Source organism: Cupressus sempervirens, chromosome 5 (assembly GCF_028749045.1).
Source record: "Cupressus sempervirens isolate cs-2001-9-10 chromosome 5, ASM2874904v1, whole genome shotgun sequence".
Taxonomy (NCBI): domain Eukaryota; kingdom Viridiplantae; phylum Streptophyta; class Pinopsida; order Cupressales; family Cupressaceae; genus Cupressus; species Cupressus sempervirens.
The window spans coordinates 284,891,406-284,916,891 of record NC_143122.1 but is presented as its reverse complement, the minus strand read 5'-3'; the positions used below and the strand labels follow the sequence as shown (position 1 = coordinate 284,916,891).

The window sequence follows — 25,486 nt, the reverse complement described above, 5'->3', positions numbered from 1 at the left end:
CATTAGAACTGGCCATCTAGAAGTTGATAAGGAGAAAGCAACTCATTATCTTAATGGGTTAAGGCCAATTATTCATGATGAGATGAGTCTAGTTTGAATGAATAGTATTGAGGAGGCATACCAATTTTCCCTAAGAGTTGAGGAGAAACTAAGCAAGAAATTTAACAATAAGAATAGTGGAAGAGGTTATAGTGGAAGATCTAGCAGATGATCGTATGGTGGCCATAATGATGATCAGAAGAAGGATGATGCTAGAGGCAGTAGTTAGAACTAGAAGGGAAACAATTCCAATCATTTCCATGATCAGAATAATAGAGATCAGAGAGGAAGAGGTAGAGGACAAGGATTTGGAAGAGGAGGCTTTTGTGGAAAATGTTTTCACTATGGAGAAGCACATAAAGCATTTGAATGTTCCCAGTGCCAAGGAAGGATAGATCAAAGAACAGAAGGTCAGACTAGAGTTGCACACATTGATGAAGATGCCAGATCCTCACATTCTGAAGATGCTAAAAGAGGAGAAGTCCTAGTTAACAAAAGAGTTCTGTTGAGTGGTGAGAATGAACTTGATCAAAGAAGGAGCTTGTTTCACACAAGGTGTAGATGTAAAGATAAGTGTTGTGATGTGATCATTGATGGTGGAAGTACTAACAATTTGGTATCATAAATGATGGTCACAAAGATGAAGCTGAAGAGATAGAAACACCTGTGTCCATACCATATTGCTTGGGTGCAAGATGACCACAAGGTCATGGTCAATGAGCATTTCTCAGTGAAGTTCAAGATTGGAAGTTACCAAGATGAGGTACTGTGTGATATCATACCTATGGACATATGTCATATGTTGCTAGGTAGGCTGTGGTAGTTTGATAGGCATGTTGTACACAATGGGTGAGAAAATACCTACACTCTAACCAAGGATGAAATGAAGCATAAGTTGAAGCCATTGAAGGAGAAAGAAGAAAAGGTATGTAGTGTTGCTAGAATATGTTTCGTTGATGGAAAAGAGTTTCTCAAATGTATGAAACATGAGCATATGTGTTTTTCTATAACTCCTAAAGATAGTAAAGAAGAAGTAGAGGAGGTACCTGTAGAATTTGGAGATCTATTGGGAGATTTTTCTAATATTGTATTAGATAATGTACTTGATGGTTTGCTCCCAATGAGGAAGATCAGTCACCAGATGGATTTGGTTCTAGGAGCCAATTTTCCAAACAAGGTAGCACATAGAATGACACCAAAAAAAAGTGAAGAGTTGAACATACAAGTTCATGATTTGTTATAGAAGGGGTTGATTTGAGAGAGTCTGAGTCCATGTGCTGTACTAGTTGTACTAGCACCAAAAAAAAATGGAGAATGGAGGATGTGTATAGATTCTTGTGCTATTAACAAGATCACAATCAAGTACAAATTTCCATTGCCAAGGATGGATGATATTATGGACTATTTGAGTGGATTAAATATTTCAAAAAGATAGATCTAAAGAGTGGATACCATTAGATTTGTACCAGAGAAGGTGATGAGTGGAAGACTACTGTCAAGAGCAAAGAAGGATTGTATGAGTGGTTAGTCATGCCTTTTGGGCTAGGCAATGCTCTAAGCACTTTCATTTGGCTCATGAATGAGGTACTAAAGGATTTTTTGAGTAATTTTGTCATTGTTTACCTAGATGATATGTTGATATTTAGTAAAACATTGGAGGAGCATTTCATCCATATTCACAAGGTGTTTAATAAATTGAGGGAAGAAAATTTGTTGATAAACCTAAAGAAGTGTAGTTTTGTAAAGAAGGAGTTGGTGTACCTAGGATTTGTAGTCTTAGTAGAAGGTCTGAAAATGGACCTAGAGAAAGTGAAGGCTATCCTTGAATGGCCTACTCCAAGGAGTGTGATAGAGGTAAGATCTTTTCATGGATTGGCTAGTTTTTATAGAAAGTTCATAAGAGGTTTTAGCAGTATTTGTGGACCCTTGACTAAAACAATGAGAGGGGATAGGAAAGAATTTAAGTGGACTATAGGAGAAGATAAGAGTTTTAATTTTTTGAAATAGAAAGTTATTGAACAACCTATTTTAGCACTTCCTGATTTTAACAAGGTGTTTCAAGTAGATTGTGATGCTAGTGGTACTGCAATAGGAGCTATTTTGAGCCAAGAAGGTAGACCTTTTGCTTATTTTAGTGAGAAGTTGAACGGTGCAAAAATAAATGTTTTTGTTTATGATTAGGAATTTTATGCTATAGTTCAAGCATTGAATAATTGGAGACACTATCTTCTTCCTAAGGAGTTTGTTTTGTATACTAATCATCAAGCTTTGAAATATTTGAATAGTCATGGAAAATTTAACCAAAGGCATTTGAAGTGTTCTTGAGTTTTTGTAGAGTTATACATTTTTTTTGAAACATAGGAGTGGGGTGACTAATAGAGATGCAAATGCTCTTAGTAGAAGAAAAATTTTACTAACAAAAATGTAGATAGAGGTGGTTGGGTTCAAGGAACTCAACACTTTTGTATCTAGATGATCCTGATTTTGGTGAAGCATGGTAGGCTTGTATAGAACTTGTTAGACTTCATAGGAAAAAGTGGTTGGATTTCATGATCCAAGATAGTATGTTGTTCAAAGGAAACCAATTGTGTATTCCTAGAAGTTCAATGAGAGAAAATATCATCAACAAAAAGTGTAGTGGAGGATTGGCTAGACATTTTGGTAGAGATAAAACCATGGCTTTGGTTGCTAAGAATTATTACTAGCCACAATTGTAGCAAGATGTGAAGTTTGTACATAATTATAGAGTATGTTAGATGGTGAAAGGAGTGAAGCAGAATATAAGGTTGTATTAGCCATTATATGTACGAGAGAAGTCATGGGAGGATATCGGCATGGATTTTGTTCCTGGATTATGAAGGACATATCAAGGGCATGATTTTTTTTGAGTGGTGGTTAATAGGTTTTCAAAGATGACACATTTTGTTCCTTGCAAGAAGACTAGTGATGTTGTTCATGTGGTAGAGTTATTTTTCAGAGAAATGGGAAGACTACATGGTTTTCCAAAGAGTATAGTTTTAGATTGAGTACCAAATTTTTTGGGTATTTCTAGCATACATTATGGAAGAAGTTGAAGATAGATTAGAAGTTTAGTTCATCACATCATCCACATACTGATGGATAGATAGAAGTTGTGAATTGTAGTTTGGGAAACTTGCTGAGTTGTTTGGTTGGAGACAAACCAAAAGGATGGGATATGATTTTACCATAGGCAGAATTTTCATATAATAATTCTATCAATAGGAGTACTAATAAATCACTATTCCAGATTGTATGTGGGAGTAGTCCTAGAAATGCTTCCGAATTGTGGCAGTTGGATAAAGGAGAGATAAGTAGTGCTGAAGCATAAGAATTTGTTGAACATTTGAAGAACATCCATGACAAGGTGAGGAAGCACATCATAAAGATGAATATATAGTACAAGGCTAAGGAAAACTTGAAAGGGAGGTATAAGGAATTTTAGATTGAAGATGAAGTCATGGTTACTTTAAGAAAGGAGTGTTTTCTAGTGGGTACATATAATAAGTTAAAGATGAAGAAGTTTGGACCATGTAGGATAGTGAAAAGGCATGATTTTGGAAATTCTTATGAAGTGGAGTTGCTTGTTGAATTGAAGATTTCATCAGTATTTAATATTTTAGATTTGATAGAGTATTATGAAGGAGGTGATTGAGATGAAGTTGTAGAAGCACAGTGGAGTATTTTAGCAGCTAGTTTGGCTACAAATGAAATTGAGGAGATACTAGACAGTCATATTGGAAAAAGTAAAAGCAACAAAACTTATGAAGAATACCTGGTCAAATAGAAAGGGAGGCTAGTAGAGGATTCATCATAGCTAGCAAGGGAGGAGATTAGTCATCTTGGTTTTCCTATAAACACCTGAGACATGATAGAGTCACTTCTCAAATTACCTCAGGTGTCTAATGTAGTAGCATCCTGGATGTAAGAGCAATCTTGCATCACCCAAAACTATTTTCATTTTAGTATTTTCTATTTTAATAGGGACTAGTAGATAGGGTGGTTACTATTTATGGGAGCTTTCTATTTTAAGTAAGTTTGTCATGTGAGCTTGGAATGTTATCATTTTCTATGGAAAGGTTCATTTTAGAGTTCTAAGCCTACCATAAAATCTCATTGCTCAAGCATAAGTATTAGAGAAGTTATTACAGATTTTTGGTGGAAAATTTTGAAGAAAAATCTTTAGCCTCACTATTAGAGGCCTTAGAGTGCCCAGATGAGGTTCAAAAACTTGATGGAAGACGGTAACACTATCTCAAGCCTATAGCTCAGGAGATAGCATTTTTGAAAAGTGGTTATAGTAGCCAATTGGAGCAATAGTTTGAGAGTTATGGTCTTTCGAAGTTGGGCTACCTAAAATATCTAAAATAATTGTCAAAGATGTATTTGGTTGACTCTATATGTTTTGTTAGGGTCCATCTACCCTAGGTAGATAAGTTTCAATGTCTAGAAGCTTCTCGAGTGGCATAAAATTGCCTATTTAAGATAGGTCAAAACATTGTCTAGGATAGCTTTGGGTGTAGTTCGCAACTTAGTCTTGCAGATTACTATAATGAAGGTGCCCATGTCGGTTAGCATATTGTACTTGTGAATTCTATAATTCCACATTTGTGGCACAAATAAGAAGTCCATATTTTGTTCTCACATTTGATGTTGTTTCTTTGTTTCTATTATGGTTTATGGTATTAAGGGGAGCACCCTTCATCAAATAATTAATAAAAGAATTAATTATTATATGCCCAAAGTTTAGCTTAAGTAAACTAGAGATAATAAGTGACTTAATAATTAAATCAATAAGATTTAATTAATAAGAAAATACTTTATTACTCTAACAATTTCTACTCAAATCTATAAAGGCTAAAAGCTTACAACATCCAATCTCTAGAGGAATTGCTCCTAAAAATCTATTACTATTTAAATCCATTTTAGACAGATGTTTCAAATTACGAATTTGTAGAGGAATGCTACTAGTGAACTTGTTGCCATTCAACAAGAGACTTTGGAGGCCTAAGAAATTTCCTATTGAGGCAGGAAGAGGGCCTAAAAGGCTATTTTTGGATAAGGCTAACTAACCTAAGCCCATTATGATTATGGTTTACTCTAGAATGTTGCCACTAAAATAGTTATCCTTAAGTTCAATCATGTTACACTTGGGATGGTTCAATAGACATTTAGGAATGGATCCATTGAGAAAATTTTGACCCATACATAGTCTGGTAAGAGACATGTAGTTGCCCAATGTCTCAAGAATGAGGTCAAAGAAGAAGTTATCAAGCGGTGTGAGTGTTTGCAACTTTCCACCAATACATAGATCTAGAAGAATGAAACAATATGTTTTTAAGAGGAAATATCCATTTGAAACAACTTACCATACCTTTTGAGTTGCTACAGAATCCCATCGGTAAAGTTGTTCTCCCATAGCTGTAAAAAATTAAAGTTGGGAAAGTTACCTATGAAGGAAGGAATGTCGCCATAAAGCTTGTTCTTGAAGAGATTCAATAGTGTCAACTCCTTAAGATTTGATAAATCTTGTGGGATTTCTCTTGTCAACTCATTGTTAGAAATATCCATGGATTTCAAGCTCATGAGAGTCCCCACATTTGGAGGAATAATCTCAGATAAGTTGTTGATCACTTGCAAGAACAATGTATTAAGATGCTTCAGATTCCCAAGCTTGGGGGGAATGAGACCAGACAACCCACAATCTAACATATCTAGATGAAGAAGGTTACTTAAGTTTCCAATTTTAGGAGGGATTCTTCCATCATAAGAATTGTAGTAGCCTACATATAGCTCACGAAGCTTACTAATATTTGTAAGCTCTGGGGGTATTTTCCCTTGAAGTTCATTTCTAGATATTGCAAGGTACTCTAGGTGTTCCCACTTACCATAATCAATAGGTATACTTCTAGAGAAATAATTCCCTCCTAGGTGGAGATGCCTCAGTTTAGGAACTTGGCAAACATCAAAAGTCAATGGTCATATGAAGTTATTGTTGTAAACATCCAAAATCTCCAAGTTTTTCAATCTAGAGAAATTGGAGGGGAAATTTTCAACAAAGATATTGTTTGAGATGTTGAAGGATCTTAATCCTACAACATTGGTTATCTCTGAAGGGAACGGACCCATGAAGGAATTAGTAGCAACAATGAAATTGTAGGCTATGGAAATGGCCTATTATAAAAAATTATAAGAATGACAGTTGAAATTTGTAAAGATGATAAATGATTCCATGTTTTATTTATCAAACATGATTCATTTTCCATATTAATCTTGACAAAACTTCCCCTAATAGTGCACAATGATATTGGTAAAAGATGACAGGTGAATGCCTTATAGGTTTGAACAATATGTGAAGATAAAGAAATGAGTTTGTTCCTTGTAATTATTTCTATACACCCAACAATAAAAATATTGTTTATGGTTATACCATGTTTTTCCATATCCATATCCATATTGGGAGTATTAAAATATGATTGTGTCCTTACGTTCTTTGTCCATGCAACTTTGGTATAATATGAACAACAACTTGCCTCAAATTCAAGATTCAATTGAAATGTAAAAAAACTAGTGTTGAAATTTTAAAAGATAGAAAACTAATAAAAATGAACTATGTTAAATAAGAGTGATGCAACATCCCATAAGTACAGATTTAACTATCTTCCAATATGTAGCCTTGTAGTAAATTTGGATAACTAAGATAAACCAAGTGATATTATGCAGATGCTATCGGCTCCATTAATATTTCCATGGTAAACTAAAATAAAATTAAAATAATTAAAAGCTTTAATAATATCCAGCATATAACTAATCTGTGAACTACCATAGACTATCAAATGTTACACCTTGATTCAAATAACAACAAAAGCATTGCATAAATGACTCCTTGTCAGCCAAACATGAAAAAAAAACCAATACCTATTAGTAAACTAGGCTTTGAATGTGACATTAACTTCTTTCCTCATGTCTTGCAAAGATTACCACTATTGAGTCATAACCATTCTTGTAGGTAGTGTTATAATACCCAGTAGTAAGCTCTGCTACATGAGACTTTGTATGATACCACCAATGTATTGCAATTTTTTTTTCCACTAATAGAACTGAGTCTAGTGCATCTCTTTGGTGTGTCTTCAATACCTTAACAACTTTACTAAGGATACAATTAGTATGTTCAACCAACTTTCCACTATGCCACTCAAGCAAAAAGCTTAAAGCAAGCTTTTCTATTATTTCTTACATTCAATATGAAAATATGAGATGTTATCAACTCTTCCATCCCCAAATAACTTCATCTCAATCAATAATTTAAAATATAAAAGAACATTTTTTAGAATGTTCCTATGTTGGATACAATTGTTCAATTTTGTGTTGTCTTTGATGTTACAAAAATGTCATATCAGTTATCTGATAGAGTCTACCAAGCTTAGTTGGTTATCAAGGAAAATTAAATAGTCTACTAAGCTCAATTGGTTAGCAAAGTGGATTATAGAGTCTACCGAGAATTCTTGAAAAATACTCTATGGAAATAGTTTCTATTGAGCTCACTGGAGCATCAAAGGTTTCTATGGTAGAAGTCAATTTTTACCGAGCTCACAAGGTCAACAAAGGATAGTTAGTGTTTATTGAGTTCGCTCTATTTCTAAGGGATTTTACAAAGTTTGCAGTATTCACCGAGCTTCAGTTGGTTAACACTTGAAATCATTTCTGGAGTAGTGTCTACCGAACAGGGTTGGCCAATGAAGGATTTCATTGTCTTGGGAAATAAAGCTTAATTGTTTTATGTAATATTTGTAGCTGACTGATGTAATGATTATTGGTAATTGTAACTTGTAAATGACCCAACTTGACAATTTGTAAGGTACAAATAAAAGGTCAAGTTGTGAATTCTAAAGTGTAATGAACAAGCATGCAAGTGTATTGATTATGAAGAAGGTGTGAGAAAATTTTGAAGAAGGATCGGATATCCTTGAGGAGTAGCAAAGTTGTATTTAATTAGAGAAGATCTAGTAAAGTAGAACAAATATTTGTATTAGCAATTCAGTTGTATCTCATTTAGGTCAACTCATTGTTACTTTCTCACAATTGTAGCAGTGATTTCCAAGTCTTTTAATAGAGTTGGTCTAACAACCATTTCGTAAATCCTTTAATAAGGTGGATAGTTGAATTGAATTTTTCTAAATTCCTCTAGCAAGGCCACTCCTAGTAGGGTGATTAAATCCTCTAATAATGTCACACCTAATAGTGCATTTTGTAACCTTAAACAAGGTTAGCTCCTAATAGGGCCCATTTCAAAAAAGTGAAAATTAGTAGCTATTTACTTGGTGGTTTTTCCCATATTGGGTTTCCATGTTGAATCTAGTGTCTCTCATGTTCATGTTATTTCTTTTATGCATGCATGTTAAATCTCTGTGAATGTTTAAGTTTTGTTAAGATGACATATAGTACATCTACTGAGCTAGAACATTTTTCTATATGGCTACTGAGTAACAGCAGTAACTAATTTTATAAGACATCTAAGGGATCTATGGATTTGTTTTTGTGGTACCTGATTCACCTCCCCTCTCAATTACTCCATCTGTATTTCCAAAATTGGTATCAGAGCTTTTGGTACTTTTAGGAAGGATTTCAAGGATCTAAGCTAAAGATCAAGATGTCTTACAAGAGGGAAATTCCAAGGCTTAATAGGGATAACTTTTTAGCATGGCAAGGTCTTATGAGACTCCATCTAGTTTCCATTGGAGATACAAGATTGAAATATCTTGATGAAGAATGTATAACTCCTACTGGTACATTATCTATCATTGACATTGCTGAGAAGAAGATTCATAACACCATGATGATAGACATTGCATCAACCCTAAGCTATGAAGAATTTGATGATATCAAGGATTGAAAAACTACTTTTGCTATGTGGAACAAGTTGAAAGATATCTATGGTGGTGATGATAATGTGAGGAGAGCCAAAGTAGAAAGTCTAAGAGGACAATTTGATTAGATGAGGATGAAAGAGGATGAGAACATTGCTAAATATGTTGAAAGAGTCAAAGCAAGTGTCAGTGCAATCAAGGCTTTTGAAGGAGATATCAAGGATGAAATAGTTGTAAGTAAAGTTCTTAGAACATTGCTTCCCATTTATGCAATTAGAGTTTCTACAATTCAAGAAAGAAGATGTGAAGCAAATCATAATATAAATTTAGAGGACATAGTAGGAAGATTGACTACATTTGAGCTAAATAACTATGAAAACTATGTTCCAACTTCCAAGAACATTGAATCAGCATTTGAAGCCAAGCTTTTACTCAAAGAAAAGGGCAAAAAGATAAAAGATTCTTAGTCAAAAAGTGAAGAAGAATCAAAATAGAGTTCTGACAGTGATCTTGAGGTGGTTGAAGCTCTGCTTGCAAGGAAATATTCTAGAGGCAAAGGAAAATACACAGGTAAAGTTCCTCTAATCTATTTTTCATGTGAGGAAATTGGTCATATTGTTGCTAGGTGCCCAAACAAGAAAAAAAAGGATGAGAAGAAAGGTCATAAGTGCAATGACAAGAAAGATTACAAATCATTCAAGGACAAAGGTAAGAAAACATGTTTCATGGCTAAAGATTCTAAGGATCCTGACAATAGTGAAGATGAAGTTGTTTATGTTGTGAAAGATGAATTTGATAATGATGAGGAAGATAAGATGGCACTTATCTATCATGTAAGAAAAAATGATACATGGATTATAGATAGTGGTTACTCTCATCATATGACTGGTGAAAAAACTAAGTTTGAACAATTTGAAGACTATGATGGTCGTAGTGTGAGGTTTGGTAATAATGAACCTTGTTGCATAAAAAGAAGAGGAAGAATCTTACTAAACATAGAGCTTGTATGTGATCATACCTATTGGGTTGAACGACTAAAACATAATCTATTGAGTGTGGCATATCCAATCAATATTGGATTCAAGGTGGAATTCATGAATGGAAAAGCAAGACTGCTGGATCACAAAGGAAAGCTAATTGGATTAGGCATATAGATAAAAGGTAACTTGTTCTATCTTGAACTTGGTGAATGTTCACATTTTATTGTTCAAGTTGAAGAAAGTTGGTTATGGCACAGAAGGTTATGTCATGTGAACTTTGATAACCTGGTGAAAGTAAGAAAATTCAAGAAAGTAAGAGGCATTCCCAGTATAAAGAAACCTAATGTTGGTCTATGCAAGAACTATCAGATTGGTAAGATGAGAAAGACTAGCTTTAAAAGTAAAAACTATCAGTCTGAAGAAATTTTAGAAATTGTGCATACTGATTTGTGTGGACCTATCGGAATTTAGGGCTATACTAGAGAAAAGTTCTTCATCCTTTTTGTTGATGATTACACTCTAGAATGATGATTGTCATGTATCTGAGAGAGAAATTAAAAGCATTTGAGAAGTTCAAATGGTATTTGGCTAGAGTAGGGAAGGAAATAGGGAAAATATTGAAATTCTTGAGGTTAGACAGAGGTGGTGAATTCATCTCCCATGAGCTCAATAACTTTTGTATTGAAAGAGAAATCAAAAGATAGGTATTAGCTACTAGAACTCCTGAGTAGAATGGAATAGCTGAAAGGAGGAATAGATCTATCATGGACTATGAAAGAACTCTAATGATTGAAAAGAACATTGCTATCAAATACTAGAATGAAGCTATCCGCACTATAGTTCATACCTTGAACTGAGTATAGTTGAAGAAGGACTCATTCAAAACCCTCTATGAGTTATGGTATGGCTATAAACCCAATGTAAGTTACCTAAAATTATTTGGAAGTAAATGTTACATCTTGAAAGAATCTAGAAAAGAAAATTTTGATGTGAAGGGTGATGAAGGCATATTTTTGGGATATTCTTGCAAGAGTAAGGCATATAGATGTTTGAATTTGTCTATTCACAAAGTCATAGAAAGTGCACATGTGAAAGTTGATGGGTTTTTAGAAAGGATTGAAGAAGAAAGAAAAAAGGAACTAGAAGATTATAGGAGATTTTTTTTCATTGAACCTGATATAGTGCTAGACACATCTGTCAATTAGGAAACTTCTACTCTCGAGTCCTTAGTCACTAAATTGTAAGAAGTTCAAACCAAGTTGCAAGAACTTGAGTCACATTTAGATCATATCAAGCCAATGCCTACCAAGTCTAAAGAACTTGAGAAATATTTAGATCAACTAGAACCTGAAGTTGAAACTCAAAATGAAGATAGTGGAACTCAGTCAAAAGGAAAGGAACCTATATTGGCCAAGTATGTCAGGAGACATCATGCACTAGATTAGATTATTGGAGATAGATATAAAGGTACTATGACAAGAAGTAAGCTAAAAGGTACTTGTTTACTTGCTGATTTTGAACCTAGAAATGTCAAAGATGTATTGGAAAATAAAAGTTGGATTGAGGCTATGAATGAAGAGATAGAGAAAATAGAAAAGAACAAAACATGGACTCTTGTACCTAGGCCTAAAGAAAAAAATGTGATTGGAACTATGTGGGTATTTGAAAATAAGTTTAATGAAGATGGTAAGGTATCAAGAAAAAAAGCTAGACTGATATGTAAAGCTACTCTCAAGAAGAAGGGATAGACTATGGAGAGACTTTTTCTCTTGTTTCAAGATTGGAAAGTGTCAAGATCCTACTTGTATATGCTACATACAAAGGATTTAAAGTTTATCAAATGGACGTCGAATCAAAATTTCTCAATGGTATTCTAGATGAAGAAGTCTACATTTAGTAACTTGAAGGTTTTGTTGATCCAAACAAGAAGGACATGGTCTACAAATTACACAAAGCATTGTATGGTCTAAAATAAGCCCCTAGAGCATGGTATGAAAGATTGCATAACTATCTTATTCAGATTGGTTTTTAGAGAACTAATGATAAAGGTAGCTTGTATATCAAGGAAGGACTAGATAACAAAATTATTTTGGTAGAAATATTTGTGGATGATACTTTGTTTACAGGAAATGATGATCTATGCAAAGAATTTTTAGAGTAAATGAATAAAGAATTTGAGATGTCAATGTTTGGCGAGATCAAATTCTTTGTTGGTCTTCAAATACAGTCGAGCAAGAATGGTATCTACATCATTTAGTCTAAATACATCAAGGAGACACTCAAAAAGTTTGGTATGGAAGATTGTAAACCACTTGGGGCTCCCATGTGTACTGGACTAAAGCTTACCAAAGATGGTGAATCAAAAGAGGTGAATCAAACCTTATATAGATCAATGATTGGAAATTTGTAGTATGTAGCTCATACAAGGCCTAATATTGCTCATGCAGTTGGTATTGTAGCAAGATTTTCAGCAAAACCAAGAGAAAATCACATGATGGCAATCACAAGGACCATGAGATACTTGAAAGGCATTGAAGATTATGGATTATGGTACAAATTTGGAGGTAATCCGGACTTGAAAGTGTTTACTAATGCTGATTGGGCAGGAAACATTGATGATAGAAATAGTACAAGCGGTGGAGCATTCTTTCCTGGAAAGATGTTGGTTTTTTGGACAAGTAAAAAGAAAAATTGTACATCCCAATCTATAGTAGAATTAGAGTATGTTGCTATAGCAATGAACTATTCTAATATTGTTTGGTTTAAATAGTTGTTAGAAGTCATGAAGGTGGAAATCAAAGAATCAATTATTATGTTTTGTGATAATACAAGTGCAATTAACATATCTAAGAATCTAGTGATACACTCCAAAACAAAGCACATTGCAATTAAATATCATTTTATTAGAGAATTGGTACAAGATAAGGAGATTAGATTGGAATATGTCCATAAAAAAGAATAAATTCTTGACATATTCACCAAGCCATTACCTAAGGATGCATTCTTGTATCTAAGAGGTAAGTTAGGGGTCATTCCCCTATCTGAAGCTCACTAAAATGAAGTTTTAGTGATGCATCAATAGGTACAAAGTTGAAAATTTATCAATTGATCCAGCATAGTCATGGGAACATTGCATATGAATTAGTACTCAAGGTACATTGTTACTCATTTGGCTTGTGTTGTCTTTGGCATGTGTTGTCAAAGAGGGAGAATGTACTGTCATATCTTTCTAAAATTTGAATTTGATTGTGGAAAGTTTTCTATTGGAAAAGAAGCTATGTAATTCCTTCATAGAGGGAGATTACAACATTATAGAAGTTTGTGGCATATAATATAAGAGGGATAAATGTTCTACAAAAAAAGACTTGTTTTCAAATTTCATCTTCTATGACATGTTGTGTTGCCATCAATGCCAAAGAGGGAGATTGTTGGATACAATTGTTCAATTGTGTGTTGTCTTTGATGTTACAGAAATGCCATATCAGTTATCTGATAGAGTCTACTGAGCTTAGTTGGTTAGCAAAGAGAATTATAGAGTCTATCAAGCTTAGTTGGTCAGAAAAGTGAATTACAAAGTCTACCAAGCATTCCTAAAAAATACTCTAGAGAAATAGTTTCTACCGTGCTCACTCAGGCGTCAAAGGTTTCTATGGCAGAAGTTAGTTTCTACTAAGCTCACAAGGTCAGTGAAGGATAGTTAGTGTTTACTGAGTTCACTTGGTCTCCAAGGGATTCTGTAAAGTTTGCAGTATTCATTGAGCTTCAGTTGGTTAACACTTGAAATCATTTCTAGAGTAGTGTCTACTGAGCAGGGAAAACCAATGAAAGATTTCATTTCTTTGGGAAATAAAGCTTAATTGTTTTATGTAATATTTGTAGCTGACTAATGTAATGATTATTGGTAATTGTAATTTGTAAATGAGCTGACTTGACAATTTTTAAGGTATAAATAAAAGGTCAAGTTGTGAATTCTAAAGTGTAATGAGCGAGCATGCAAGTGTATTGATTGTGAAGAAGATGTGAGCAAATTTTGAAGAAGGATCAGATATCCTTGAGTAGTAGTAAAGTTGTATTTGATTAGAGAGGATCTAGTGAAGCAAAAAAAAGATCTATATCAGCAATTTAGTTGCATCTCATTCAGGTCAACTCATTTTTACTTTCTCACAAATATAGTAGTGATTTCCAAATCTCTTAATAGAGTTGACCTAATAGCCATTTTGTAAATCCTCTAACAAGGTGGATAGTTCTATTGAATTTTTCTAAAGTCCTATAACAAGGCCACTCCTAGCAGGGTGATTAAATCCTCTAACAAGGTGACACCTAACAATGTGTTTTTAAACCTTTAATAGGGTTGGCTCCTAACAAGGCTCACTTCAGAAGAGTGAAAATTAGTAGCTAGTTACTTGGTGGTTTTTCCCATATTAGGTTTCCACATTAAATCTGGTGTTTCTCATGTTCATGTTATTTCTTTTATGCATGCATGTTAAATCTCTATGAATGTTTAAGTTCTATTAAGTTAACATATAGTACATCTACCAAGTTACAACATTTTTTTGTATGGCTACCGAGTGATAGTGGTAACTAGTTTTATAAGAAATATAAGGGATCTATGGATTTTCTTTTGTGGTAACTGATTCACCCCCCCTCTTACTTACTCCATCTATATTTCCAATAGCTAAATCCCTATATGATCTTCTTTTAAAGTTTTAAACCATCATCTCTGTGGGAAATGACCACAATTGAAGTATCATACTTTCCTATTTTATTCATTAGTACTTCTAAACAAATTCAAAGACAATATGCATTTTACTAGTATATAAATGCAAAATAAATTCATAAAAATGCTTATAATTCAAAAGAAAACTAGAAATACTAGGAAGAACTACCCATAATCTGACAAGAATGTTCCCTTCCCATCCTTGAAAAATGGCTCCCCCAAAGGAAATTTGTTGTAGCTATCAACACCTTGTGGCCCAATGAAACCCTATTCAAGCTTACCTGCTTGAAATATAGTTTGCTTCAAGGATTCCATCTTGACACATAAAACCTTTGAAGGAGATTATACATTGTGTAGGAAATAGTAATTTGTCAATAACATAGACACTCAAAAATGCAAGAATTTGGTACAGACCATTAAAGTAATCTAGTAAAGAAATGTCCTCACATGTAGTTATCATAGCATTGGAATTCTCTAATGCTTGAGAACTTCCATCTAACATCATAAAATGGATGTGTTGGGTACATGTATACCAAAGTCAAATTTGATCATGCCCAAAAAATTTAGCATATAAAAGATATTTTAGAAAAAATTGTACCCTTCTATATTTGGCAAGAATTCATTAAATAGAAAGAAATTCTTCTAAATTCTCTAAGAAAGAGATTTCTAATGGAAGAACCAATGTAGTCTATACTACAATTTAATCAGCCAACATCATAAATGATCAAACTTCTAGCCAATATTAGGTAATGATGAGTATATTAATAGCCAAGCTAATAATATAGTGGAAAATAAAATGGACAAGGCAGAAAATAGTGGAAAGGACCTTTAGCATGAGATAGATAGCTTGCATGCATGAAAGCAAGACATGACCTCAAATTGTCATTAAAATAGTTGGGTTGTGTAAAGCAATAGGACTGGGGGATAAAAATGTTGGGATTTAATCCCATAAATGTAATATTCCCCTACAGGTGCTAGGTGTCATACATTTTAGTCACCATAGAAGCTACAATGAAAGGTGTAATAATTCCATTCACTAATCCTTTTAAACTCTACTCAAGATGGAGTAGCAATTCTTATTTCTATAGATGATGTCTAGTTAGCCAAGAGATTGATATCTTTCTTAGGTTTGAAGTTTATGTATTGTGGGTTGCAATCATTAAACATAAGTTTCAAGCTCTACATTCTATCTCATAAAGAAAAAGATTAATGAAAACAAAGATCTTATGTTGTTCTCCACATTAACTCTCAAAACTCACTAGAAAATTACTGAGAATCATTCTTTTACTAAATTTCCACATTCTATTCCATTGACTTTGCCTACCTATCAACCATTATAGGGTATATAAATACCTTTCAATTGGATACAACTAGTTCAACCCTAATTCTAAGGATGTTGACTGGTCTAAAAACCATTAATAAATTTTAATGCAAAAGTTCTACAAGTTGTCAAGCAACTTTGCAACTTCTTACGCTATTTGACATCTAATTGATCTAACCACTAAATGAGTCCTATATTACTTCCAATGTGACAAAAACAGCTTTAGATAACCCAAAATAGTATTTCCCTTTGTATTTTAATCTTTTGACCATTTTGACCTATTGATAATTACAAAGTAAATTTTTCTTATTAACCTTACAATATGACCCCAAATGGCTATAAATATCAACTAAATAATCAGAAACACCTTATAACATCTCATTTTGATCTTTTGTACTTACACTAATCTACATCATGATTTTAGTAAGGATGAGGATAGTCATACCAATTTTAATGTGATACTGACTATCATCTACCCAATTACTCAAGATGAAAGTTAACTTGCTCTAGGCCAAGGACTCACTGGCCTTCCCTTTGAGGGACTTGCTAATAATTTTTTTCACATGCAATGATGGTTAGGATAGAGGAAGAGTTATTTCTTTCTTTGTTGACCAATTAAAAATTGCAATGGAAGTAAAGGAAGCCATAATAGTTTATTCTCCTTGACGTCACATGTTTTGGCTTTAATTTTACATGAGAACAATGTAGCTTGTCAAGTGGCTTTTGAAATGGTCTAGTGAGTGTTTTGTTGGATGTTCTCTCTAACTTTTTCCCAGTAGAAAGTGAAATAGAGAAGATGCTAGAATTAAAATATGTGACAACATTTTTACTAGTTCTAGGTCATATGGTTCAGGCCAAGCCAAAATCAAATTTTATTGTATTGATTACTAATCAATTGAAGAGGAGAGATGAAAGCTATCATAATTCTAAAAATGTGGGTGATAACCAGTAGAAGAGTCTAGAACATTCTCTTAGTGTGGGTGAAGGGTACATGACAATTGAAGAGAAGAAAAGAGCAATTGAAATTTTCTATACTTTTATTCATATTCATTTTCCCTCTACTACCACACAAGCTCTTCTTCAGCTCTATGCAACAATAACAAGAGTCCATGCTATAGCATTGCACTTCCTTGAAAAGGGTGGACTGGCTACATTGCTAAACTTACCAACTAAGTGCTTGTTTTTTGGATTTGACAATGTTGCAACTACTTTAATTCATCACATTCTTGAAGATCCACATACCCTTCAGCTAGCCATGGAGTTTGAAATTCACCATAGTATCGTAGTAGCTTAAACTTGAAATATTGGTGGAAGAGTGAGTCCTTACATTTTCCTGTCAAAATTCTCTCCTATTATCTCAAGAGATCTTGTGGTTTTTATTTTGGCTGCATGACTAGGTTTTTCAAATTGAAATGCATGGAGAGAGGCCTATTATTTTGTCAAAAGATTGAGAAAAGAAAAAGAAAAGCTTTTGGAAAAAGGCAAGAAGGTTACTGAGGATAAGGCCATTTAGGTTGAAAAGAGCTTTCCTGGAAACTTAGGTAATGGATCTATTAAAATTTTTGATGTAGAAGGGAAAACTATAAGCCATATGAGATCATCCCATAACTTTGCAAGTGTGATTTAGAAAATTTTGGACATAATTATTCAATTTTTGCTTGCTACTAAAGATTATGTTGGAGGAAAATCTTAATGTTTGGGTTCTACCATAGATATGGAGGTTGATGATAACCCTTTAGATAGTAAAGGGAAGGCTATTGTTGGAAAGTATAATGTGGAGCTTGAATGCAAATCTTCGGCTACTTTAGCAAGAATTGCTTTATTTTGAAGGTACTTATAGAAATACTATTAATGTATCCATCAGCAATAAATGTTGTCCTTCAATGTGATACAAAAAGTGGCAACTTCAAAGGTCCATTACAAGAAGGGGCTACAATAATGGGCCATGGTGGACCTTTGTACCAAACCCTTAATAGGCTTCTTCCTTATTGTGGGTATCACTCAAAAGAGAAGCAACCAAATATTGAATGGAAACAAATGCTCTCAAAAAAAGCTAGCCATTTTTTGTTGGTAGTGTGTCTATTCTAGAGGATGTAGATGCATATTTATGGAGATTGTTAATTTTCTCAATGCTTATTTTGGCAATAATAATAGTCATCATCATCTTTCAAACAATGGAGAAAATCAAGAAGGGCCATCCTTAGATACAACTGATCAACCATGAAAAAATGATTTAGATTTTGACCAAATAGAATCCTCACATGATGCACTTTTCCACATTTGAAGTGTTAGAAATTAGATAATGGGGTCTAAGGAGGATTTAACACACAAGAGTGTTGAAGAAGATGGTGTGGTTTCTAACTATAGCATGGTTAATGGTGGACAAGATAGTTCTACTAATGATGATGAAGAAGAGGAGATGAGTGGCAATGGTGGAGAAGAAAATGTAAAAGACGATGATGAAGATGAAGAGAATGATGTTCATCACTTATCACACCCTGATGCTAACTAGGATGACCAAGATGTTCATAAGCTCGGTGATGATTTTGATGAAGATGCAAATGACCTATTGGAATATGAAGAGGATGATGATGAAAAAAATAACTTCATATTTAGATTGGAAGATGGGATTGATATGTTCAATAATTTTGAATTTTTAGGTCATGAAGATGATTTTCCTTAAAAGCCTTTTTATGTGATGCCAATTGAAGAAGTTTTTGGTGCAAATCGTAGGAAGTGACACACTACCTCAATTTATATACTTCTTGGTAGAACAAATGACCATAGGGCAACATTTTAACATCCTTTACTTGTACCATCTATTCCATCTAGATTAGTATTGCATCGACCTATAGGAAGTTTACTAATTTATGATAGTTTTTTTGTGTTTCAAGTGATTGATATTCTTGATTGCTACTATTTTAATATATAAAAAACTTATGTATAGGTTTGTATGTCATTAGAGAGGATCTAGGTGGCCTTCTTACTAAAGAGAGGAATCTAGAGAGAAATTCTACTCAGTCTGATCTAAACTCTATTTTTTGAACACTAAGAAGTGGGTGACAAGGAAATTAGTTTCTTTTTGTGATGGAGATGAAGATGGGTGTTGTAGTTGATGGTTGCATGAAAAAGAAATGCGTATAATCCTCCTCCTTTCTCATAGGTAGTGTAGATGGACACATGTGTAGGTTCTTCTTTATTGCTCCACCTATGAGGAGAGTAATCTGACTTCCATAGAAATTTTTGCACGACTCTGAAACCCCAAAGACCTTGTGTCGATTTGTACTCATGATGATTAATGTGAAATTCAAATATAAATAGGGCCTTAGGTCAAACTCATAGTGTAGTTGCAAAAATATGAAGTCTAAATAAGTTGTATCTATATTGGAGCACGTGAACTACTCAACTATGGGGCATTTATATTGAAGCATGTTAACTATTCAACTATAGTACTGGAATGTTCTTAATTGTATTCAGGTAACTTATTCTTTTCCAAACAACATTGTTATGTCTTACATATGCCCATTAAAAGAATGCAATATAGAAATCATTTTCATAATTGATTTGTTAGTAAATCTTCCACTGAATAACAAGAACTAGCCTTTACATTCAAAGTTATCTTACATGGATAATATGATATCTAGAAGGGTGAAATGTACAAGAAAGAGAACAAAATTCAAAACCATTTATCACTGGGCTGAACTATAAGTATTCCTTTGACTCCAACATGGATCACATAGATTTTGAAAGCTCATCTCTTTCACCATCACTTGTAGCTTTGTTCGAGCTAATAAAAAACTTTTCACGTTTGGGTAATAAATTGCCAATAAGCACAAAAAGTACAATGATAATAATAATTACCTAATATTTTGATTATAAGACACAACTTTCATAATTGACACATAAGGGCATGAAAGAGAGCCCAAAGTAGCTAATAGAATGCATCTCCTATGTTACATTGACTTTCACAATGTATGTGATTTTTTATTATTAGTTCAATATGAAATAAATGATTGAAGGAATTTTTTTTTTTAATTCTCTCATTTCTTTAGCAAGTGTTCTTTCTCTAAATACCATTATGAGAATGACAATTAAAATTTTGCCACCTTGGTTTAAGGATATCCAATACTAATGTTGTTCATTTTTTCAATAATATCTTATAATGCTTTATGTAACTGGTTAGGTGGCGGATGTTATCAAGGAAACTAAACAAAAATAAAAGCATGAAGGGTAAATATTACATTTCTTCTAAGTTTGCACTATAAGTTTCTCGTCTTTGGTAGATAAAAATGTGATATTATAAATTTTATTTGTAGAATTTGATATTCTTTCTATGTTACTGGATTATGTTATTTTTTGTTAGATATTTAGAATCAACACAACCACCTACAACCAAGGATAACTTTAAGAAAACCACCTTTGGAAAAATGTATAAAATTTTGGTGAATCAAACATTAATTAAGAGGAAAACAATTAATTTCTATTAGCAAATTAATTTTTTTTTAGTAGGAAATTTTTTAATTTTATTGGTGATTTTTTTTCAACTATATGAAAATTCTATAAAATCATGGCAAATCTTTCATTATTGAAGAAAATCATGGACAAAAATACACATACCTAGAAGCCATGATTTTAATATTATTATTATATGGATCCTAATTTATTATCAAATTTGAAGGTTAAAATTATCTCACTTTTATCATTATAGTTTCCCTCCAAATAATTGAATGGTGGTATGGAGGCAATATGCCTATTATTTATGATCATTGGAGGATCCTAAATCAATGGCTTAAGTCCTATTTTGGGCCAAAATTTTAAAAGGATATCGAGTTTTTAAAAAAGTCCCAAAAGTAAAGGCATGTGCTCCCAATCAAATCTATTTTGGGCCAAAGTGAGAAATGATAAGAAGTTTCATGGAAAGTCTCTAGAATAGAGATGCAAGTCAAATCTACATACTTAAAGGGTAACCTAACTTAATTTTTACAAAATATTGGCTAATATGGCATTGATTAAGATAAGAATTGGAAATTGTAGGCAAATATTTATAATTTATTGTGTGGAAAAAATAGATTGCACTGACAAAGTCATCACTAAAATACAAATACTTCTTTATTATTATTGGTGATTGGCCTAAGTATGGGTCCCAATTTTTTTAAAATGGAGGCGACATGGCCACTTTAAAAGTGCAAAAAAAAAAAACCAAATTTGGGGCCCCTAATGAGTGAGATTAGCCAATTTATTGCTTTCTTTTATCTTGATGATGAATCATAGAGTGTTATTTGAAATGTTGATGCCAAATTTTTCACACAATGACATCTAGAAATAATAGCTAGATATTTCATGGATTGTGGAGATTTGTTAGCATCAAGAACACATACATTTGAATAACTATGTGAGATACATATACTATAAATAAATTCAAATGGCATAAAAATATATCCCATGTAGAATACAACATCTTCAATCTTCAGCAAGGGGCTAAGGAAAACCTCTAAATGCAAAAATTTTATATACATTTTAGATTAAAGATGAAGAGCTATAATTTTGACAAGGTCTATTTAGGAATAAAATGTTTCAAAGACCTTAAAGGAAGTTAATGTAATCATACAAGCATTGGATGACATAGTGTAAGATGGCTAAGGAGATTGCGTAAGATCAAGCAACATGATGTGATGTGTATGGGTAAGTTCTTAAGTTGTACCATTAGAATGTTTTCATCTATAGTATGTGACTGTAAATCTTTAATGTGATCAGAGAATGGGGTGTTTGAATAACAAAAGGTTAATGAGTTTGTATTAAAGGAATATGGAATTTTCAACAAAAGATGAAGTCATCATTGGTAGGTCTAATTAGGTCTAAAGGTTGAACTTTAGAGAAAAATGAATAGTGTTATAATCAAGTGTTGATTAAGACTAATTGTGAGTTTTGTGATTAGATGTTTAAACAATTTTTGACAATGGTGATGTTTATTCAATATGCTGATTGATATTTGTAATTGTATGATGTAGAACTTAAGGAGAAATATACATCATGTAGATAGAGGAAATTTAGCTATTTCTATGTACAATACTCAATTATACTTCCATCTAAGAAAAAATAAAGATAGAGGTACACTAATTATATATAGAAACTAGGTATAAATCACTAAAAATTTGAAATATGATTGGTTAGATATTCCCTTATGCTTCTTATTATATTATTAGTATAATAATAAATATTATTTACTCCACATGTCACCTTTCATATATTAGTGATTCACAAGGTGCCCAAAATTATGTAACTAGATATTTATATAGGGAAATGAATAAATTAATTGTAAAGTATATATTTTTTATGATTAGAAATGTATTTGGTATAAATATCTAGGTGGTGACTACATGGATATGGGTTTAGTAGAAGCCATAGTGGAAAGCTCATTTGGGAAGATTCATTCTTCAATTTTTTGGCCATTTTGCCTTATGGCATTTTTTGCAAGTCTTGTCATATTTTACTTTTTAACATGAATTTTGCCAATTTTTCCTAGCTATAGGATTCTACAGTCCTTATGCTCAATGCTTCTCTTAGTTATCATTATTGGTGATTATCTTCTCATACAATATCATTATCTTATGCATCTATAATTTTATCCTTCATCCAAACATTTCAAAATTTTCACTCGATTAGCACTATCCCCATTTGACCATTCTCAAGGTGATTTTAAATGAGAATAAAAGTACACACTAATTATAAATAGAAACTAGGTATAAATCATAAAAGAAATGATAATGAGGTTAACTCAAAAGATATGAACAAAGATAATATAAAAAAGTTATACATTGTACGATTATTCTTTAAAGGGTGCTAGCTCAATGGAAGAGCATATGCTTTACAAGCAAAAGGATGGTGGTTCGACTCCATTTTACCCTATTATGATAAAACATGCTACTAAATATATGATTAAATATTTGAATAAATATGCTACTAAACATATGACCAAATATACTATTAAATATGCTACTAAATATGTGACTAAATAAATGATTAATTATGCTATTAAATATTCTACTGAATATGCCACTAAATATATGACTAAATCAACTATCAAATATATGACTAAATATGTGATTAATTATACTACTAAATATGTGACTAAATCAATTATCAGAATCGGTGACCAAATGGGTGACTAAAGTCATTTAGTAGTAAATTTAGTGGTGTTATAAATGACTAGATATTAACTACTATTAGTCACGTGACTAAGTTTAGTCACTTATATAAAACCATTAGTATAAGTCAATGGCTGAGGATGAAGCAAAATATGTTGAACATAAGAGAAGAATAGATAGAGATCTATGTCCTTATTTTTTGTAAGGTTAGTATCAAATTATTCTATTACTTATTTAAACAATATTGTATATGGAGTTCTTTAGTTGCACAATTTGAACACATGATTGGTTGAAGATAGAACATAACTTGCATTCTTACGCTCTTTCATCCTAATTATCAATTATAGAGTATGATCCAAAATGTTGATGGTTAAAAATTTGCACACAATCAATGCCCATAAATATAACTGTACACCACATGATTGGTTTTCTTCATTGTAGTATAATGATAATAATTTATTAAAATTTGAATTACGTAACCATTTATTTATATTTAATATACATAACGAAGTTTCTAAAATAAAATTCTCTCTCACCCCATCTCCTTGCTATCAATTCCTAATTCCTCTAAATATACCTTCTATTAAACACCCCTTCCCCATCTCCCTCTCTCCCTCTATTCCGTATATCTATTGATATGCCCCCTAATAACCTTCTATCTCTCTCTACTCCCTCATCTCACCATCATATCCCTCTACCTACCCTCCCCTCTCTCTCTCTCTATCTTCCTCCTCATTTTAGTATTCTCCCTCCCTCCCTTTCTCCCTCCCTCCCCTATCCCTTCCTTCTCTCTCTATATGAACCCTAATCTCTCTCTACCTCTCTCCCTCTCTCTTTATCCATTCCCTTGTCTCTCTCTCAAATCTTCCTCCCTGCTATCCTTTCCCTCTCTCTTTATACATATACCCCCTAATCAGCCTTTCTCTCACTCTCTCCCCTCCCTTATTCACATTTATATCTTGGACTTACTTCTACTATTTCTAAAGTCTCCTTCTATGGAAAAACATAATAAGATACCTTCTCTCTCTCTCTCTCTCTCTCTAAACACCCTCTCTCACTTTCTCCTCTCCTTATTTTCACCATTATCTCTCTCCCACCATCCTCTCTCTCCCTCTCTACACTTCATAATCACCCTCTCCCTCACTCTATCTCCTTCCTTATCTCACCATAATATCTCTCTTTGACCCCTCTCTCTCCATCTCGCTTTACCTCTTCCTCCTCTCCTCTCACTATCCCTCTCCCCCCCTTTACATGCTCTAGATATGCTAACTAATATCTATCTCCCTATATCTTTTATCCCTCCCATCATCTCTCTTAATATCTGCCTCCCTCCCCTATCCCTTTTCTCTCTCTCTCTATATATATATACCCCCTAATCATCAACTCTCTCAATCTATGCCCTCCCTTATCTCACAATCCTATCCCTCCCTCTTCCCCTCTTTCTAAGCTCTCTTTCTATAAAAATGCATAATAGGATCTCTATCTCTCTCTCTATGCCCCCTAATCACCCCCCTCTCTCTCTTTGCCTTCTAATTACTCTCTCCCCTTCTATATCTCACTGTCATATCTCCTTCTCCATCTCCCCCCTTTATATCTCTCTCCATCTCTCTCCATCTCTCCATCTCTCTCTCTCTTTCTCTCTCTCTCTCTCTCTCTCTCTCTCTCTCTCGATATATATATATATATATATATATATATATAGACACACAAACACACACACACACAACCTCTCTCTCTCACTCTTTTCCCTTCCTTATCTCACAATAATTTATCAATCTCTCTTCCCCTAGCTCTTATTTCTTTCTATATATGCCTCTCTCTCTCTCTCTCTCTCTCTCTCTCTCTCTCTCTCTCTATATATATATATATATATATATATATATATAGAATAAAAACATCATATGAGCCTCTCTCTTTCCCCCTCCACTAATCTTCTTGACCTCTCTAGTTATGACCCCTTATCAACCTCTCACACTCTCGTCTCTCCATTAGTCCCCTATTTTCTATTCATTTCTCTATCCCCCTACTCAAGTCTCCCTCTATCCCTCCTCTCTCAATTAAAAATATAATTTGACTCTCTCTATCTCTAGATATACCTCCTAATCACCTTATCTCTCACTCTCCCTCCCCCATCTCACCATCATCTGTGTGTGTGTGTGTGCACGCGTGCCCATTGATTACACTTTCTAACTCTCTCCCCTCCCTCACGTCATTTTCTTTCTCTCTCAATGTTTATTAAATGTGAATTGTAATATCTAACATATTCGATAAATAATTATTAATATTTAATTACTTGATTAGAGTTAGGGTTATAATACAATTTGGTTCAACTTAATTTAGCATTAGAGGTAAATTTCAATTTAGTGAGAAGTTAGGACTTGAAATATTAATTAAAAAAT

The 25,486-nt window shown here is 33.2% G+C and overlaps 1 pseudogene; it reads right to left on the bottom strand.

Annotated features, from left to right (window-relative positions):
• LOC149555685 (uncharacterized) overlaps nt 1-25,486 on the bottom strand; it is a 97,286-nt pseudogene that overhangs the window by 5,605 nt on the left and 66,195 nt on the right.